Source organism: Rhinolophus hipposideros (genome assembly GCF_964194185.1).
Source record: "Rhinolophus hipposideros genome assembly, chromosome: 8".
NCBI classification, from domain to species: domain Eukaryota; kingdom Metazoa; phylum Chordata; class Mammalia; order Chiroptera; family Rhinolophidae; genus Rhinolophus; species Rhinolophus hipposideros.
Window position 1 is genome coordinate 38,921,237 of NC_138054.1, and position 22,356 is coordinate 38,943,592.

General features: G+C 36.8%; 1 long non-coding RNA gene across 1 annotated transcript in view; it reads left to right on the forward strand.

Moving 5' to 3' along the window:
• The window catches only part of LOC308501163, a 46,376-nt gene extending 31,085 nt beyond the window's left edge, over positions 1-15,291 (forward strand). The window contains exon 4 of the long non-coding RNA XR_013993846.1: positions 15,169-15,291. This is a non-coding gene — a long non-coding RNA (uncharacterized lncRNA). The remainder of the gene's footprint in view (positions 1-15,168) is intronic.
• The last annotated feature ends 7,065 nt before the right edge of the window (positions 15,292-22,356 follow it).

Below are 22,356 nucleotides of genomic sequence, written 5' to 3' on the forward strand. Positions count from 1 at the left end.
CGAAATTAGCTGATAGTCTTATGGGAGATGCCTTGTAGGTAAGTACTTGCTTTTCTCTTACTGCTTTTAAGATTCTCTTTGTCTTTAACCTTTGCCATTCTAATTATAATGTATCTTGGAGTGGGCCTATTTGGGTTCATCTTGTTTGGGACTCTCTGCACTTCCTGGGCTTCTATGTCTATTTCATTTGCCAGGTTAGGGAAGTTTTCAGTCATTATTTCTTCAAATAGGTTTTCAATTCCTTGCTCTCTCTCTTCCCCTTCTGGTACCCATATAATGTGAATGTTGGTATGCTTGACATTGTCCCAGAGGTCCATAAACTCTCCTCCTTTTTTTTCCTGTTCTGATTGGGTGTTTTCTGTTACCCTATCTTCTGATTTGATCTTCTGTTTCATCTAATCTACTGTTAATTCCCTGTAACACACTCTTCATTTCAGTTATTGTAGTCTTTATTTCCTACTGGTTCTTTTTCATATTTTCTATCTCCATGTTCATGTTTCCTATCTCTTTGTTAAAGTTCTCCCTAAGATCATTGAGCATCCTTATAACCAGTGTTTGGAACTCTACATTTGGTAGATTGCTTGTCACCATTTTGTTTAGTTGTTGTTCTGAAGCTTTGTTCTGTTCATTTACTTGGGACATCTTACTTTGTCTCTCCATTTTGGCTGCTGCCATGTATTTGTTTCTATGAAGAACACACACAGTGCCCTTTATAATCTAGTCTTTGTAGAGTGGCCTTATGCTTCCCCGTCTTCATAGAGTGGCCTTATGCAGTAGGTGTCCTGTGGAACCCAGTAGGTGTCCTGTGGAACCCAGCCCGTTCTGTGTCGCTGCCCCTCCTACCAGTCTTGAGGTGGCTTGTTTTGTATGTCCTTTGTTGTAGGGCTTTGGTTCAGCTAGACTTCAGATGATTCTAAATAACGGTTGTTCTGTGGTTTAGTTGTAATTGATGTGGTCCTCAGAGAAGGTGAGGCCAGTGTTTACTTACTTCACCATCTTGACTGGAAATCTCAAAAGAAAAATATTTTTAAGTGGAAGAAAAACTTGAATTTTAGAGTTGAAATAATTAAAATGACTAGATACATTTTTTAATTCAATGATTTCTCATTGCAACAAAAGAGATTTATTATAAAGGAAAATAACCTAGTTGACATCAGAATTCTTCTCTTTAAAATAAACACTGGTGGAAACCAATGGGACATTGTCCATATAATTTCATGGGGCAAAATATTGTGTTCTCAGAATTGCAAACCCAGCCACATTAGCTTTCATATGGCAAGACAGAGGAAAAACAATTTCCAATGCACAAGGCTTCAGAAAGCATACTGTTAGTGTACCTTCCTTGAAAAAATTATTGAATAAGTGCTCCAGTGAACCAAGAAATTAATCATAAGAAAGAATTTAGAAATCAGGAAGATTTCTAAAATAAAACATAGTAAAAGATGGAACCAATGAAAGAGCATTAAATTTAGATTACTATTGCTAATGTAGTTATGAAATTTACTGCAAATGTCAAAAATAAAGGGAAAGAGAAGATACACAGCATCAAAATATTTTAAAAAGATTGAAATCTAAAATCTTAGACCATTTCAACAAAACCTGGGTGGCAAAGAGGAAGGGGGTGAAATTTCACCTTTTTCAGGATAGAATACACTATTTCAAGCTTGATATTGATAGAAATATATATCTTCTACATTTGAAGAAATATATATCTTCTACATTTGAAAATCATATACATTTTCAAAAAGTTTTAAAGATGAACACCAATTTGTTGGTGAAACATTTTTTTTTTAGCAGTTGAAATCCTTTCCTTTCTCCATACACACACCCACACACATGAATATAAAAGGTATTAGTGAAGACTGCTCTGGTTGAGACTGAGAGACAAATCCAGAGCTCTAACCCTTCACCCATGTGAGGGCTCTAAGGCCATGTTACAAAATTCTGGTGCTCATAGAACAAAATTGGAAAACCATTGAACTAGTAGAATAAAATGAATGACATTTGCATTTCATGTGAATGGCGAGACGTGAGATGATCTCTGACTGAGGTGGCCAGGCAGGCCTGTGGCTGCTGGAGTTCCACAGCCTTTGATTTGAAGCTGCATCATCCATCCTTGAAGGGTGGAGTGGTCTGATAGTTTTCCCCTTGGTCTACACAGGCTGGCATTTTGTCATCCCTCATTTGTACTCTGTTCCATCACGCTGTGCAGAGTGCAGGCAAGGAGGTAGTCATACCATCTGGATATATCTTTCAGCAGCCAACGTTACTAAGATGTTGTCAGGGGAATACTGCACTGGTTCCAGGTGAGGTTGGTCCAGTGTGGGAGTATCTGGGTCAATACAGCTCCCTGTTTTCCTATGTATGGGAAACTTTTGTCCATTTGTGACAGAGTGCCCTTTTTAATGACAATTTCGCTAGCTTCAGGATGGCCTCTCCAAGAATGTATGCTCATTCTGAAACTTAGAACATTATATATATCGATATCGATATATATTAGTTTGGTGCAAAAGTAATTGCAGTTTTTGCGATTGTTTTTAACTTTTTAAACTTCAATTACTTTTGCACCAACCTAATATATATATGTATATATATATATATATATATATATATATATATATATATATACATATATATTTCAAAATTATATATATATGTATATATATAATTTTGAAATACTTTCAATGGATTCAAAATCCATTCATATCATCACAAGAAATTTCAGTATTATATTAATAGGTTAAAAGAAAAGGAAGAGCTGTTGCTTTCTTTAAATATTATTTAAGTGCATACATTTTTTAATAATTATAAAGATGCTTTACATTTTTTTGTATCACCAACCTGTGCAAAGTTTCTCATTGATGGTACCTATGAAGAATTTGAAAATATCCTCGTAACAAATTTTTCATTAGGAATTTTGTGTAGTTATTTCAAGCATAAAAACTAACAAATAAGAGTGGGAGAAACCTCAAGTTTTTATTAAACCTTGAGAATATTTTATTTGAAAGCTTCACACAAATTCAATAATTAATGTGTTCCTCAATTTTACTTTTTTACTGTTTTACGTTTTAATCATAACTTTAGAATACAAATACATTTTTCACCAACTTCTATATAGATGCCCTTGTATTCCTTCTAGTTTACTGAGTGTGCAACAAAAGTGTTATTTTCCATGTGTGGGCCATAATGTAAAAGAGATTGGAAAGCATTGTATTAAGGAAACAAACATACGGAGAAAATTTGATCAATAACAAAAATAAAGGGAGAATAACGGAAACCCATCTGAACATTAGCCAACAGCTATTAAGTGAGGGAGAGAATTATAAAACAACATGCATGGTTTATTTTACTTTTACAAAATAAAAATACTCCTAGTGGATATCCATGGCTGTCTGGCCAGCTAACTGATTCCTTTCTTTGGGTTACTGTCCCTCTTCAACTCAAACATGGGTTACAGTGGAAGCAGCCATGTTTATATAACATAAGCATGTTCCTCTCCTTGGCAGGTTGGGTCAGGATGGGTTCTTTACAAAATCTTGATTCCCTTCCCAGAGAGGTTTGGGATTGTGACCTAGAGGGTCCAGGATCAGTTTGGTTGCTCACTTGAATAGAGGAGATTTAAAATAACGAGATGTTTGTACTTGCCATTTTCTGCCACAGGATGAGGAAACAGAGATGAAGGATAGGGAGAAGAGCTTTTCTCAATTCCTCCGCAGTGTTTTACTGTGTTTCTAAGACCTGGTTTCATTCCTTCTTGTGAATTCTGGGAGATATCCTACTATCTTTATTGAAAATTGCCCTTTTTTGCATTAATTTCTTTAATTAAGTTTCCTTTGCTCACATCCACTGAGCATATTATCTACACGTTAATTTCTAGGGAAAGACAAAAGGCAAGGACATTAGCATTAAAACATTAGTAGAGCTTAACTCTTGATGGGTGGTAGACTGTGGGTGAATATTATTTTTTTGTTTTTAGCAAACTTTCTTCAAGAAACCTGTATTACTCTTATGATAAGAAAAAAACAAGAATATATTTATTTAGGGGATAAGAAATTGTGTAACAATTTTAAAGTCTAATTTTTACATTTAAGCTCATAATTTGTAGTGTTATTATACATGACATAAAATGGAAGACTTGACAAATAATTCTTAAAATCTAGCCTATATAAAATAAAAATCCAGGATATACTCTAAATACATATAAAAGTAATTATATTTTTAATTTTCTTGCTAAGGGAGGAACTTACTACAAACTTTTTATTGATGTGTAAGTCGCACTTCGTTTAGGGAAATATTTTACATAGAGAAGGACATTTGCCCTCAATGAAAAAAAGAAATTCAGGTCAAATGAGCCATAGGAAAGCTAATAGATTCCCAATCCTGACCCTTCTGGTGGTCTTCCACAACTCTGAAATGTCTGTAACATTAACTAAGTGAGATTTCAATGAAATTTAACCAACATTGTCCTATAGTGATTGGGGAAGATGAGGAGGCATATTTGATTTTGGAAGCTGCTGACTGGTTAGTGGATTAATAGGACATACATGTTTATAATGAAGCACAAGAAGAAAAAAAGGGTACAAAGTCTCTAACTCCAGATTGCTTTCAAAATGTCAGAAAAACTAAGCCATCAAAAGTCTAGATTTAAATTTAAGATTTTATGGGGGCGTGAGTGAGAACGTCCTTCTGAATTGTCTCTTTTGAAAGAAAGTAAAAACACCCAACACATTAATAATTTGGCAAAATTGGCAATCTGACTCAAAAGACTTAAACCCTGAAATAACTCATCTTGAAGACTGTGTGCTTTTATGCTCGGCACAGATGGGTTCACCTTTGTGAATTTCACCTCTTATTTTATGTTGTTTTTAAGATGAGAAGTGGAAGGTTGACATTTCCTGAGCATTTTCACTGGCAAGTCTTGAGCAGAAATAATCACTAGCATGATTTGTCTGGTGACAGTACAATGGGGTAAAATGAATGATGATGGCCCTTGACATCTGTACATCTGTTAGAAAGAAAAAGAGTTTGCCTTGGTAGAGAGAAGAGATATTTGATTAAAATAAAAAGCTATTGGATAGGCATTGTTCACATGTGTGGATAACTCTGTTTTCCTCCTCGATATTTAGCCCTAAAGTTTGCTTAGATCTTGTTTTTGAGTGTCGCAGACCTCGGCCAGTACCAAACTATAGGTTGCAGTGGCTTTGAATTGGAGTGTCAGTGTTTTCTGAGCCCAATCAAAAATCATTTAGGGCTCACACTAATTCATTTCTCAGGTTGCCTCATCTGGGTGGGTCCAGGCTTTGGATTCACGTGACCTAGTTTGAATTGTGGTTCCTAGATGTGAGACTTTGAAAAGTAACTCAATTTCACTGACTATTGGTTTTCTTTTTTGTAGAAGGGGCTAACAATACTCATTTTCCAGGTAGTTGTGGAGGTTAAATATGATGAAAATATCTGTTGCATTCCCTGACATAACACACTCCCTTGCAAAATATGCATATTCCTGTCCTTTATCTCTACTATACCTAGAGGTTTAATTTCAGCTCTACCTTGTCGGCCTTGAAAAACTTCTACTACATAGCCTCCTTATCTTTTATTGCACCTACATTCACATTTCTTCAGAACCACTTAGATATTTGCTATTTGAAGATTTTCTAGAATATTCTTCCTGGGATTTATTCCTTTGCCCAATGACTGAAATGTCATTAGTTGTTAGGATCTGGGGATTCTCAGGTCAATACTTGGAGATATGATTTGCCTCTGAGACTTAAATTGTGAAACTATCACAAAGTGCGGATTGGTGGTCTTTGCCTCATATGGTTATCGTGAGCTCAATGAGATAATGTCTGAAGCCCTTAGCATGATGCCCAAGCATGGGTATGAGAGTGATGTTGACTGTTCAATAGTCCTGAGTGTGTAAACCAGAATAATAACTTATAAGTGTTAATTATGTTGTAGATTTTTTTCAACAAAGGATTAGAGTATTGCTATAGGATAGAGATTGCAAATCGGGTTTCACTCCCCTGCCCACATATTATTTGGAATGCTGGTTTAAGAAGGATTCGGAAGTTGTATCTTGTTAGCTCAGTGGGAAAAAGTGCCATGACCATTAGAAATGTCAGCTGTGAGAGCAAACCAGAGAGGTGACATTTATTTAGCATTCTTCTTCTAGGTTTGTTTTTCTTTCTTTTTTTTCTTTCCTTCTTTCCTTCCTTCTTTCATTCTTTCCATCTTTCCTCCCTCCCTTCCTTCCTTCCTTCCTTCCTTCCTTCCTTCCTTCCTTCCTTCCTTCCTTCCTTCCTTCCATCCTTCCTTCCTTCCTTCTTCTCTCTTTCCTGCTTAGGTGGAGCAAAAGATTCCTTGATTCATCTATTTTTACTATTCTCAATATTCTAGTCTAAAACAAATTAGTAACAAAAAATTGGAGTAGAAGAAAATCATGAAAACTATACTCAAACTCTTCCATGTTAGTTACCCAAAAGTCATTACCAATTTTAGAGTTATTAACCCATAAAAAATTGAAGTAAAAATAATGACACTAAAGCAATAGTAATTTAAAAGCAAGCATAGCACCTGATCAATCAAGACAATACAAATTATTTTCTAATAGCAAGCTATCTTCCCCTACACAGTAGAAATTTTAACTATGTGTGCATGTCCATGCAGGAGAAGGTTTCTAATGGTTCCAAGCCTGGAAGAGTGGTCAGACTTAATAGAATCATAAATTAGAGGCTTCTATAAATTCTGGTTACATGCTAATTTTAGTTTAACATGACATAGATTACTAATGACCCCCAGTATTCCTGTATGGACACTGGACATAATATTTTTATATATTCATAGGTTTGTTAAGTGAGACACTAAATTGGTGTAACACTGAGTACACTTGCTGACACATAGCACAAGCATGCAAAATACTAGTTTTTAATTAGTTCATGCAATTTTAGGAATTATTTTGAGATGTTACTAACTCCTTAAAATCTTTTCTCTCTTTTTATGTGAGTGCCATTACACCACTTGAATGTACTTCCTTTCATTTAAGGTTGTGATCCATATGTCTTTTCTAACTAAAGTTTATTGGGGTGTCTATTGTTAGTAAAGTTACACAGATTTCAGATGTACAATTCTGTAATCCATCATCTCTATATATCACAAATTGTGTTCACCACCCAGAGTCTGTTCTCCTTCCATCACCACATATTTGATCCCCTTTACCCTCATCTACCACGCGCCTCTCCCCTTACCCACTGGTAACCACTAAACTATTGTCTGTGTCTATGAGTTTTTGTTTTTTTGTTTGTTTGTCTTGTTGCTTTGTTGCTTTCAGTGTTATATTCCACATATCAGTGAAATCATATGGTTCTTGACTTCTTCTGTCTGACTTTTTGTTCCGATGTTCATTGCAGCTTTATTTACGGTGGCCAAGACATGGAAACAACCAAAGTGCCCTTTGACAGATGATTGGATTAAGAAGATGTGATATATGGAAAACTATTCTGCCATAAGAAAAGTGATCCATATTTCTTAAAGAGCATATTGCCTTGGGAACAATGACATGTTATTTCTTTATGTGCTTAGCATATGTATAAGTGTCTTAAATGAGCTAGACACCATGGAATGTTCCGTGGGGGGGGAGGGTCACTAAAACAAATATCATGATCCTTCACTCCAAGGAACTCTCAGGTTTTTGAGGATGTGTGTGTCTTCCTGAATTAATCTGATAACTTCTGTGATCTGGAGCACCCTACCTTTCCAAATGAACTTCCTGTCACGGTATGGCATGCTGGGTCCACATGGAACCACCATGTTTCCTAAGCAATCCTTATGCTTTCCTAACTCTGTGTCTTGTCACAGTCTATTCTTTCTAACTTGGAAAGATTCCCATCCTCACTTTTAGAAGAAATAGGTCAACTGTAGTCTTTTCTGTGAAATCTTCTTTTATTATCACAGTCTGAAAGCAAGGTTCCCTTCTTTAAATAGCTGTAGAAGTATATATCTTGGTGAATGAATCAAAGTGTGGTTGAGTAAATAAGTTTGTGTCTTACTATAGTCATGGAGCATGGGTAAAAGCATGTCTTAGGCACACTGGGTGAGTGCAGATAAGGTGGCAAGAGATTCTGAAAGCAAGCATCAGAAGTTTGGCACTTAATTCATGCATACAACAAACCATATTACTTACTGGAATATTTAAGGGCACCAGTACTGGAATAAAATCCCAGCTCTATCACTATATTATGAGCTCAAGCAAGGTACTCAGTTTTCTCATCTGTAAAGTGGAGATAACAATATACTTATATCACAGGGGCATGAATATTAAATCAGATAATAACTATTAAGCTCCTAATGTGATAGTAACTTGGCACATGGTAGGAATTCAATACATGTTGATTTTCATTTTCATTTGCTATTTTGTGAGCGTCTCAAGACTAGACTCTGTTCTGGCCTTGAATCTAGCTCTTTAGATCCATCTTTCTTGGCAGATAAACATTTTAATTTCTTATGCAAATATAAAACTCAGACCATCAGGATACTATTTGGATTACCAGGAAATGTAGTTTGTGGAATTTATATTATGTGTTTCAGATAAGCCAGGTCTTCAGTGGGCAGAGTCCCTATTCCACTCTCTTTCAAGTTCATATCTACTGTACTCGACGGTCATCTCCTCTTGTCAGTTGCAATCGTTAAAACCAATTAAAATGCAATTGATAACTGATAATTCTAGTTGGCTTGTGGCAGAGGTGTTTGGAGATGAGCAGCCTATCAGGCCTGCCCGGTTGGCAGAATAAGCTGGAAACCCGTTTAAAGGTTTGAAAACAACTGAAATGCTTTTCTATGAATATCACCAATAAAGCACAAAAAGCATACCAAAGAGCATCTCGATGTGGTGCTGTTTACAGCAAATTTCCTTGATCAAGGACAAATACACCGTTTATGTTATATTTTATGTGTATAAATGTGTTAAGTAATGTACACTATCCACTCCAAGAGGAAATTTTGATAATGTAATTTGGAAGGAAAAGTACAGATAAGAAAATTAGAGCCTTATTTTTTGCAACAGTACAAAGGATGGGAAACACAGCGTTTGAGGTCAATCAGAGGTTCTTTCAAATGACTTTTCATGAGGTACTTCAGCTACACCTCATTTGTGGTTTCACAGTTTCCAAGTGGTAGGTTGGCTGAATCCCTCACAAAATAGAACTGAAAACAATTTGAATCAGTGATGAAACATGACAGAAGAAACACTGTGAGGGAAAGGAGCTAGAGAAAGAAATGGCATTTGTGAAAGCATAGGTGGAATGATTGTATAGTACCCTGTTTTTTTCAGGAAGAGTCCCAGTTTATACCTGTGTTCAGGCATTTTATCTACTCATCACCCTTTTCCACTCTCAGTGTCTCACTTTTTGCAATAAATTATATATCCACTGGAGTTAAAACTGAAATGCAAGATTTCACTCTCATAAGCTAGAAAAAAGTAATATGGAACAAAAGCTGCCACTGACTACTGAAATTCCAATTTGTCTAATAGGGATTTAGAAGGAAAGGCAAAAGACTGCATGCAGAAAAGCCTAAGAGCATTCACTTGGTTATGGAGATAATAAAGATGATACATCTTGGGCTGGCAATATAATCAAATGTATTAGTACCAATGCAAATTTGGTCCTCTGGAGGTTGATAATTCTTTTGCCTGGGATGTCTTTCTGCTCACCTTGTGGCAGAAATGTTGCCTCAATTTTCAAGGTAGTTGAAGTAAGAGAATATAGACAAAAGGCATGGCTGCTTATGAGATAAAAATTTTATTCAAGGAGGAGAGGGAGATATAATCAAAAGGGTGATTCTAGTCCAAAGGCTGGTCTTATTGCTCTGGAAGAAGTCTCTCCCTCCTCAAAAGGCAGATCTTACCCATGCAATCATCTTCTTGGGTCCCTGCATATCCACCTAGGAGAGGCCAACTGCTACCTGCGACAGCAGAGTTTACCTATCTCTTCCTTTGGCAGCATGTAAACTAACAATGGAATGAGTCTAAGAATATTAGCATAGCTCCTGTGCAAGAAGGTCATTGAAATATTCCAATTTTTGGAAGCCAAGTGGTATGACTTTTATCCAACATTGTACTAGAGGCTCTAGTCATTGGAGTAAGGCAAGAAAAAGAAATAAAAGTTGACACGATTGGGAAGAAATAAACAAAACTGATTATTCAGAGATGACATGAAAATTGTTCAAGTAGAAGACTTCATTTACATACATGTATACACATACACATTAAGAGAATTCAATAAGATTATCAGATATGAGATCAATTTTTTAAGTCAATTGCATAGTCAGTCAAACAATAGCAACCAATAATTATAAAGTATTAATTTTAAATTAAATGCATTTTAAAATAGCAACCAAAAATATAATCTGAGGAATAAATTTAACAAATGATGTCTAAGTATTTTATGTAGAAAAGTACACAATTTTACTGAGAGACATTAAAGAAGACCTAAATAAATGGAGATATAACCTGTTCCTAGATAAGAAGATCAGGTCTCCCATAATTGGTCTATTAAAATGGTAATTGAATTCTTGATGAAACTTGATAGATAGTGTTGAACATGCATGTGAAAGAGGAAAGGGCAAACGAACAGCCAAGCAAAGCTTGAAAAAAGAAAGTGTTGGGGAACTTGACCTACCACCTATAAAGATTTGTCATAAAGCCTTATGTTAGCTTGATGTATGAGTACATAAAGAGATCACCTAAACAAATCCAGAAACAAATCCACCCATATATAGGAGCCTGACATATACAGAGCTCGCATTGCAAACCAAGGGGGTGGGAAATGGACTATGCAATTGGTGGTGTTAGGACAACTGGCTATCCCTGTGGAAACAGGTAAAATTGGGTCTCTGTCTCATATTCTAAACAAATCTATTTCAGGTGAATTAAAAGTTTAAATATGAAAATAAATCTTTCCAATTTCTATAAAAGAATATAGGATAAAATCTTTACTTCACATAGGTATCTAATTTTAAACAATTCACACAAAATATAAACCATAAATGAAAAAGTAATAAATTTGACCATATTAACAAAAATTGAATGTTTTTCAGAAGACAGGTAAATAAAAAGAAAACTGTAAAGGAAAATGGCTAAAAGACATGAAAAAGACGTTTCACAGAAGAAGAAATGTTAATGCTAATAACTACATGAAAAAAAAGTTCAACCTAATTCATAACCAGAGAAATCCAGATTAAAATTACAATAAATTTGTGCCTTCTACCTATCAGACTGGCAAAGTTGGACAATACTAGTCTTGATGAGAGTGTGAGACTCATAGACCCTGTGAGAGTGTAAATCAGTATTACCACTTTGGTAAATTATTTGCCATTATTTTTTAAATTTGAAAAACTATCATATCACCACGCAATTTCATTCTTAGGTATATAATGTAGAGAAATTCTTGCTCATGTGCATAATGTATAAAAATATTCATACTATGTTTATACAAATGTCCATTGATAGGAGAATGGATCAATAAGTTGCATATTATACAGTAGTGAAGATGATTGACTGCAACTCTGCTTCAACATGAATGAGAATCCAAAACAATGTGGAGTGAAGAAAGCAAATCACAAAAGAATACACAGAATGTGGCTTCCCTTAATAAGGTTCAAATGTACAAAAATGAGTAGCACACATTTCTAGGTTACATGCTCATGTTATAAATTGATTTTTAAAACCCATAATCTTTGGTGGGAAGGGAAGGAAATAAAATTTAAAAAAAATTAATGGGGAAGAGTATCAGGGGCTTTGCCAGAATTAGGAATTTTATATTTATTAAGCTGGCTTTGAGCTCATAGACATTCTCTTAAGCATTCTTTATACCTTAGCCATTCACTGGATATACTTTTAGGAATGCACACAATATTTTGTGATAAATAAATTTTTTAAAAGTTTCCAGCTGGCCAGAAATTCTCATTAACTGATGCAGAGCAGTCCAATTATTTCCTTATTTACATCTGGATTTACACTTTTAACTTTAGCTCATCCCTGAACAAATTTACTAAACATGGTCTAGTGATCAGATTAGCAGCCCTCCATAATGTTTTAGCCAATCCCAACCTCAGCGTATGCTTAATACAATTTTAATGGCCTAGAACAACATATTTAGTCATCTAGTAGAGGCAGTTTCCCCATTAGCAATTGCATCAGAAATCCCCCAGTATGTAATTTCTATTAGTGACTTTATTATAAACTTCCATCGCTGCCTGGTGGGGGCTATACCAGGAGCCAGATTTGATGATCCTGACAAATGTCACTTCCTTTGTGAAGCCTTTTCCAATGCCTGAAGCCATCATTTGTTACTCTCATTTGCTCCCCACAATAGCATTTCTTTGCTTGCAAAATGGAGAGTGCTGACTTATACCTGCTAGGTTGCCATGAGGAATAAAAGAGATAATGCATTTAGAGCTCACAGTAAGCACTCAGCAAATATTAGCTATTCTTACATTTGTGTTTGTTTCTGTATTTGTATTTACATTCTTGTTCTTCTTCTGCTTATGCTTTTATTGGAATGCCTGGCACAGTGTGACAAGCACCCGCTAATTAGGTATACAGTGGTACATCTGTTTTCGAACGCAATCCATGAGTTCTGAAACGTTCAAAAACAGCTGACTGCTAGGCCTCATGTCAGCGGCAGCCGTGTGACATGTTCGACTTCTGAGTCATGTTCGGAAATCGAAGCATTTACTTCTGGGTTTACAGCATACATAAATCAAAATGGTTGTCAACGGAGACGTTTGAAAACTGAGGTCCCACTGTAATTCTATCTCCCTCCATAGTCTACAAATCCACTGAGGCTGGGAAATGTTTTCTGATCTGTGTCCCCGGTGTGTAGTCAGCACTCAATACAAATTTCTTGAATTTAGTTAAAATAGAATTATTTTTTATGCTTTCAAATTGTTTTAAAAGATTTCCAGACTTATTCCTGGTCCCAGTTCCTGGAAAGACCCTGTAATCGGTGTCCCAACTTTGTTCCTAGGGGATGCCAGTGACATTTGCACTGGTCTCTTGCTGGCTGTACTCAACAGTTAGGTGGGATGATAGCAGGGCTCTCATCAACACTTCCTAAGAAAAATGAGAAATCACTACCAATGGTTGGGCAGTTTGCTATTCTGGTAAAAACAAAAATTCTTAAAATGCTATTGATTACTTCCTGGCGTGGGCAGAAAATATAGAAACCAAACATGAACAAACATGAACCCTCTTTTCCTAAGTTAATTTGGCTCCTTGAAAATATCTATTTAGAAAGAAGGCAGAGACCTCAGCATTATTGGTCATACGGCTATAATATTGTTTTCTTAGGAGAATATAATTTGCTGCTGAATATAATCCAGTGAACATTTAGAGCTGGGGCCTGATTCACTGGCTGTAGACATTGCTATTCCATATGGATCAATCTGAGAATCAAGGGATAGCTGATATGCTGCATGGCAGGGTGAGGGCCAAAGAATATATATTTGACATACAATTAGTCTATTTCTCCCAAGGCATTGCATTTTAATCTTGGTCTGTGACTAATTCTTGTTGTATAGTCATATGTTAAAAGTGTTTAAGAATTTCTCAGTTTGATAGGCAAAACTGTGTGATATGATGTGTAATACATATCAGTATGAAATTTTATTGGGAATTTTATTAGTTTAATTAATAAGCATATAAAATGTATTTGGTTAGAGGATTTATAAAGATATAATTATGCGGTTACATATGCTTAGGAATAATTTGTGTTATATTACTAGAAATATAATGTACTTAAATCAGTGGGTTTGGGGGAACAGATTTTTAGATAGTAAGCTATTTTAAGGCACTGTCAAGATGGAGAGGAGGACGTTGTGAGGATCTACATAATGGTGAGAGCCAAGGGTAGCAATCAGAGTCTCACTAAATGAGGCAGAAATCTTGAAGAATGGACTCTGCAGGCATCATTCTTGGTGGTCTAGGTACTGAGTCCTTCCTTATCTCAAGATACTAGGATGAGCAAAAATCTTTGTAAAGGAAATAAGCAGTCATTGGAGAGGAGCACAAGATAGTTTACTCAGTTGGCCCTTGGTGTAGGGTTTGGAGTGAAGGAATAGTTGGAGTAAATGATAAAGTGTGAGATCAAATGCAGAACGGTTTTCATAGTAAATAAAAGGGATGTACCAGGTTTTCCTCCTCAAAAGCCCAGGATGCACTGCGCTTACCATTTAGTCCATTACAGTGGCCATAATATGGGTCAATAAACCAAGGTTCAGAAACCCATGTTAACATCCTGGTACCGTCTCACTAGTGGCAGGGAAGGAAATCCTAGAAGAGCAGGTACAAAGCCCACATAATAAAAAGAGTCAGGCAGGGCTTTCTTTGAAGTTCAATCTCTGCCCCTCACAGGACATGAGATCTTGTATAAGTTACTTAATATTTATGAGCTTGATTCCTATTTTTCATAAAATGGATTTGAATACTTTCTTTTAAAGTGTACTTTTAATGGTTTTTGTATTATGTGTTAATTAAGAACTAGAGAATACATATATCAAGTGCTTGGTACATTTGCATGTGTTTCAATTTCTCCTTTACTAACACTTATTTTTTTATTGGGGAAGTGGAACAGGACTTTGTTGGGGAACAGTGTGTACTTCCAGGCCTTTTTTCCAAGTCAGTTGTTGTCCTTTCAATCTTAGTTGTGGAGTGTACTGTTCAGGTTCAAGTTGTTGTCCTTTCAGTCTTAGTTGTGGAGGGCACAGCTCAGCTCCAGGTCTAGTTGCCATTTCTAGTTGCGGAGGGCACAGCCCACCATCCCTTGTGGGAGTCTAACCGGCAACCTTCTGGTTGAGAGGATGCACTCCAACCAACTGAGCCATCCCGGAGCTCAGCAGCATCTCAGCTCAAGGTGCCGTGTTCAATCTTAGTTGCAGGGGGCGCTGCCCACCATCTGTTGCAGTACTCCAGTTATTGAACTGGCAACCTTGTGGTTGAGAGTCCACTGGCCCATGTGGGAATCAAACTGGCAGCTTTTGGAGTTAGGAGCATGGAGCTCTAACCACCTGAGCCACCGGGCCGGCCCAACAAACACTAGTTGAGTGTAACTTCAGTCAGGCCCTCCTAGAATCTGCGAAAGATGAATGAAACACTGTTTTGTTTTCTTTTTCAAGGAACTTACTATCTGCTTGCAAAAACAAGTAAACAAGTGTGGTAACCATTTTACAAGGAGTAGAAGAAACTGCTCTGCTAGATGCCTTCTAGTATCTATCTCTTCTTCTTTCATACAAATAAGAACCCCAAATTGTGTTGGAAACATGGCCCTTCAGCTAAACACTATTTACCAAATTCCACTTCACAGGTAGGTGTGTCCTTACAATCAAGTTATAGCCAATGGGAGATAAATAGAAGTTCTATGTTCAACATCTAGGCTGTTTCCTAAGGGTAAAAGGATATTCCTTTGTTGCTTCCTTTTCTTTTTATGTTATCTGGAATGTGGTAGCTAGAGTCCGAGCAGCCATTTGGGACCTGAAGTGAAAGTCATGCAGGCAGAGAGTGCAGCAGCAAAAGCAGATTTATCACTATACCTAGCCTTGGTGACCATGAAGCCAGCCTCCAGCTTTGGGCTTCTTACCTTAAAATTCATTTACCTGAGAGAAACATAAACATAATTTTTGTTTAAGCCATTGTTCTTTAGAGTTTTCAACAACTGTAGCCTAACAATTGAATTGCAATGGAATATAATGAGGGACACAGAAAAGGCACTGGTGACCTTTTTATGTGGGGACTGGGAAAGGCTTCTCAGAGGATGTGATAGTAAGCAGGTTGAGGTGAATGAGAGGGGGGCTGCCACCTGACATGGTGGTGCTCCCTGTGCCCAGATGTTAAGAGTTTGATATTATATCTATGGGTATTGTTGTAATTACCTAGACAAGCTTATTTTTGAAGGAGGGTTTGAGAGCTCTTATATAAATTGATCTACTATTTCCCAAATAAGAGAGGGCTGCAGATTTTCATTGAGAGGCTGAAATAGCTGGATTGGTATTTTTTTAATCTACTCATTTGTGTGTGTGGGTGTGTGTGTGTGTGTGTGTGCACGCGCGTGCGCGTGCGCGCACATGCCATAATGTTTTGAAAATGCTGTTTTCCTCCTCATATCCCTTCACCTTCTTCCCATGTTTGACCAACTAAGTCTGTGTTCACTGGCTCAGAAGAAGAAAGTGGCTAGCTACGTAGAGCAGAGAAAAGGGAATTGTTGTCCTGGCTTTGAATTTGAAAAGCACAGCCTCTGAGAAGATTCTCAAACTTTCCAATGAAGACTGGAAAAGTTTTCTGTCACTAAAGAGAGGAGACAGTCAGGCAAGAAGAACTGATGAATCTCTAAGAAAGAAGGTCTGTGTGTCCTGCTCTGTGGTGCCCAGCCCCCGGCTAATGTCTATGGGCCTACTGGAAAGCCCAGATGAGTCTATGGGATCGAAAACAGAGAATCTCTGAGCCTTCTTCTACAGAGTCCAGGGTAAGTGACAAGACTCCAGAAGAGAAATGCCTGTATTGTGTCCAGGTAGAATGGACCTTAGATACTCAGAATTCCCCTGAATCCTAGTGTGGAGTAGGAGTTGCAAAATGATTCCTGTGTGCCCATGAGTGGTTCAGAACGATTGGAGAGAAGGAGCCATGAAATCCAAAGAAGTCTGGGGGAGTAGGAAGGATGACTCAGAGGCAACCAGAGAGGATATTTCTGTGGGTGTCGGCATGGAAAGAAATGCAGTAAGGATGTGTGCCCACCCTTCTTGGTACTGTGTAAGACCTCAGAGCTTAGGTGTCATGGATAACTCCACCACAGATAAATGGAACTGAGTCACACACTGCTAATCAGGTGAAGAGCAGCTTACATCAGTTATAGAAACACAAAGAAAATGATTATTCTTGGAGACCTGAGAATGAGGACAGAGGTTAGGATTTATTGCACATTCATTCATTTATTCAGCGGTAATTTACTGATGGCCTGTGGAGAGGCTGGCACTCTTCTAGGCATCTGGGACACTGCAGTGAACAAAACAAATGAAATTCCTGCCTTGGTATAGCTTACTAGTTAGGGAGACAGACAATATATAGAAAACAAACAAATGTTATTGCATTAATAAGTCAGTTTGTGATAAAATCTAGGTAGGATCTTATCACAAAAGCCGGGTAAAGAATAACTTAGCTATACTAGGAGGTGAATGTTCTTACATTCATGATGAATCTGAATAGGACCCCTTGAAATTAGGGTCTTGTTGTGTGTCATATTGATATTGTGTAACTGATGAAAACTCACAATAATTGATAACTTGATTAAATTATCAATGAGGTGAGGTTGCCAGAAATGATGATGAAGTACTGTTTATTATACCTTCCAAAGATCAAGGCCAAAATTGAAGCCCACTACCAGATTTTGGCTAAACCCCAGGACTTCAATGCAAGCCTCATATATTCCTTCTTTAACCCTTCATCCACTCCACTGCATAAATATCTGTATTGTTTATACATGAGCGTACTGATCCTCAGAGACAGTTAGTGAATTGGTCCAAGGTTACCTCAGAATTCAGACTTAGGGCTGAATTCAAGACCCTCACTCTGACTAAACTGGGTAAAACACTCCAGCAGGCTTCATGAGAGGCATGTCTGGACTATCTCTAGCTTTGCAGCCAATTTAGGAATTTCAAACAGAAGAACAGGCCTGAGAAATCCTCTGGCAACCTAGGGGACCCTTTCTTAGCCAGGTAAATCTCAGACATAGTACTGCCATTAGGGATAGAGGGTCTAGTAGGGGCAGAAATGTTTTTCACTGAGATATAGAAGTCTAGATTATTCTGCAGCAAACTTCTATGGATTACATTTATCTGTTATCAGTCCATGGACCATGGCAGAGACATATGTTGAAGTTGTAAACCAGAGGATTAGACAGTATGAAGGGACCTTGGGGATTATCCTAATCTATGAATTTCCTCAATAGGATCTCTGACTTGGAAATATATCACTTCCTTTTCTCCCCGCCATCTCTAGTTTAATAAAGAAATTCTAATCTGACTGAGCAAAATGCCCGTGTTCTAAAAGGTTTTTTTTTTCTAGAGGTGAGCAAAGGGTAATGACCAGATACTAGCCCTGGGTTTTCTGAAAGGGACATCAAAGAGAAAAACTCCAGGGTTTTTGTCTAAATTCCAATGTACCCACTGATAATGGTAAAAGAAGAAAATTGGGGTTGATTCCATCGTATTGGTGGCCATGGACCTCAATTTCATGGCCTTCCTCAATATAGATATTAACAATTTGGTAAAGTTATTGGCCAATTGACTCAGAATAAGCATTCATAAAAGAATTCAACCTGAACAATGAGCTGTTTTATGCCTAGTACATGTAGGCTCACCTGTATGAATTTACTGTTCTTATTTAATATCCTCTTTAAGATGAAAAATGATGTCTTCTCAGTGTTAATAACATCTTTTGATGTGTTCCTGTGGATTGAATGGCAGTCACTCTTGACTTAGGCAGAGATTGAAAACTTTATCTTGAATGTCTGGCACTGGTGATGGTGTCTTTTGCCCATGTTAGCACCAGAGTACATACTGATCAAACTGCATTGCCATAGGCACTGTGACTTTGTGGGTTCACCAGGCATGTATGTCCTCTTTCAGAGAGCCTTTGTCACTTGCTATCAAGCTAGTGTAAAAGAAACTGCTAACTAACACATATTTCAATCTACAGGTTGGTTCTTGTGGTATACTACATCACAAGGCAGAGTTTGCTTTTTCATTATTCTATATCTTACTATCTCTTTGAGTCTTAAAATCCTATCATCAGGAAAAATGATAGATTTATGGAGACATTCTGGGTATGAAATTATTCTGAGTTCCCTTAGCAATCCCAAGAGTGAAGGGGAAAATTCTATGGAAATACTTCAGGAAATACGAGGAGCACAAGATATTGATCTTAACTGGGACTCATTTCTTGCCTAGAAACTCAGGGACAGTCTGAAAATATCTTCTATCCCTCTAATGTCAAAAGTCCATAACTTCTCCCCTGCTTTTAGGAACAGATTCTTAGAAAAGTCTTCCTATTCAGGCAGCATTTTATTTCTCATTATTTTCTATATAAGATAATGTAAATTGAGCAGAAAATAATATTGGATTAGGACTCAGGAAGCAGATTATCTCTCTGGTCAAAGAAAGCTGTATGGATTTAAGTAAATCACTTAACTTCCTTTAATCTTAGTTCATTCATTTATAAAATGAATGCACTGCGTTACACCCTAGGATTATTTTTTGTCTTAAGAACTGTAGGTTTTGTAGGTCATTGGGATTTTGTAACACGTAATAAGTTATAAAAACAATAATATATAATTATTTTGACTTCTTTCTAAGGTCAGATTCCTTTAAATAGACAAAGAGTTAACCCATGACATGGGGTACTTATGTTGGGGAGTGGGGATGGAATACTAGGTAAACCAATGTTTTCACACTGGTATGCATGGACTCCTAGAGGCCATAATGTATTTTTAGAGTTTGCAAATTCCTGTCAGAGAAACACTGGTGTACATACACCAAGCCAAGCAGAACCTAGAATTGGAAGTGGATGGGTGGGAAGTTTAGGGTAGGAGGGTGTGTCAGTCAGGGCCTTGGCAGCAAATAGAAGGTCATTTAAACTGAGTAATTTGAGGAGACTTTAGTATTTACAACATTGCACAAAGTAAAGGAAAACCATAAAGGGAAATATAGTGCCCAGACACAATTAATACCCCTATGTTAGCAAGAGTGGAAGAAGTAATTCCCAGAATAGAAACAGAAAAGAAGCTGGGACCTTCACCTGAGGGACACAGCCAACCCACAGCCTCTTTCCCCTCTCCATTCTCCTGTGAGGCTCTGCATTCACTGAAATCCACCAAGGCAAGGGAAGCTGCTGAAGTAGCCAGCCAGGTCTGCCTCAAGAGGGCAGAAAACAAGAGGGCAAAGCAGGCAGATGGACCCGTAAAAGCAAAAGGAAGATATCCAGTACAGGGGGATAAAGAAAAAGAGAAGGTTAAATCCTTTTAAAAGGATAGTTCAGATGTTCAGCATCCCTATATTGAAGGTAAGCTTTGCTTACTGTGATTATATTTCATTAAGTCCTATAAACTAACACAAGCTGCATTTCTTCTCTCCTTACACCAAATGTATCTCATTGCACACATGAGAAGCTCAATAAATTTGTGTTGATGTGATGGGATGGATACTTATTAATGCTTTAAATTAGGAGATAAAATCTAGAGGAATGGTATAGTTCCTCAAAATTCACACTTTCCCCTACAAATTGAAGAAAGAGGGAAAAAATAATCTAGATTTGGGGTTGTGAGGAAATTAAATATAAAACAAAAGATGCCAGGACTTTACTGTAATTATTAGCTATTATTAATGATGCCAATGCCATTTCAAGGTTGCTCTCTTATCTGGTTTTTAAAACAACAAATATATGGTGATGGAAGGAGAACTGACTTTGGGTGGTGAACACACAATGGGATTTATAGATGATGTAATACAGAATTGTACACCTGAAATCTATGTAATTTTACTAACAATTGTCACCCCAATAAACTTTAATTAAAAAAAACAGGAAACTTTGAGGTGCTTCCCCCGCTCCCTCCCACTTTAGTGAGGAAGAGAATGAGGCCCTGGGAGGTTGAGCAATTTGCCCAAGGTCACACTGTTAAGGAATAGAGCTGATTTCAATGTTGATTCCACCACACTGCTCATTACTTTAAAAAGACTTAATGCAAAATTCCCTGAGGGGGGATGCTAGACTACTAATTTATTCATATCCTACCTTTTCTTTTTGTAAGTGGAAAATATGAAAATATGACAATTATATTTGCAATCTAATAGACTTTTTTTTTTTTTTTAGAATTGAATTTAAATGATATCATCCATCACCTAGCCAGATGACGTATGGCTTCAGGAACCAAAATTAAAAGAGTTAAAGCAATTAAACATGTACTTTATTTCTCTTTTGCATTTTTAACTGAACCAGAATACAGTGCACTCACCAACACCTGTTTATTTGCAAAATACTATATTTAACTTGTTATTTATTTGAGCAAGTTGCATGTCAAATTCAGATTCTGCAGATAGATTATTTAGGAGAAAAAAGTCAAATTTCTTGTTCACCCATCTAATTTCCTTTTGACCTCAGAGAATTCCCCAATACTAAAGAAACTATTAGGTAGGGAGATGAAGAGAATCCTGCTGCTATCAGGTGGTTTTCTTCCTCTTTATGTATTTTTGTCATATCTACTTTGCAATTACTAAATGGTGGTCTCAGGGATATACATCTGTCATGCCTAATTAGGAACAATAAATGGATCTTCAGCAAATATATCATTAAAAATGAGATTTCCAAGTAATAGAAAAATATTATACCCAAGCTATAATGGCAAGTACCTTACAAAAATATCACAGAGAAATAGGGGGAAAATGAATAATATACTATATTTTCCCAATTTTAATTAGCCTCAGAATGTTAACATGAGAAGATAGCTCAGAGAGAAAGTGGCTGGGAGGTAGAGAACTAAACATCCATTTAAATAAATTTGCTTCATTTAATATGAAGTATCACTAGAAAGTTGGGATAATTATTGTCATTTTACATATAAGGAAATGGGTTCAGAGAAGCTTTGCAATTTGCTCAGTATCACAGAGCTAGGAAATCAGTTGCCCAAACTCATACAATGAGTCAGTGACATTAATAAGACCAGAAGCCAGATTTTCTGACTCGTAGCTCAGTGCCCTTCCAACTCACTGTGATTTCTCCAAGCACGGTGAACGTGGACCCTGAGAAAAAAAAGCCTGAAACTTTGACTGTTTTTTGTTCTCCTAGTAATTCTTCCACATCTTTATAACGTCATATATATGAACATTTATTAATATTTATGTTTAATGTAATCCATTGAACATGTAGCAAGGAAGAAGAGCTAAGGAGATACCCACATCTATTCTCTCTTTTTTATTACAATTAACTTACATTTCTTATCAAGGATTGTAGTGGTTTAGCAAATGCTGCATAAAGCCATGAATCTGAATGGGTATCCTTGGATTTGGGAGCTAGAAGATTTGTTAGAGATGATGTTATCTTTCCTCCTACATTACCATATGGATATTAAGTCCCAGAGGGCATCAAAGACTGATCCAAAGTTATCCATTTTATACCGTTTCCCCAAAAATAAGACCTAGCCGAAAAATCAGCTCTAATGCATCTTTTAGAGCGAGAATTAATAAAAGACCCAGTCTTATTTTACTATAATATAAGACCACTTCTTTAACATAACATAACATAACATAACATAACATAACATA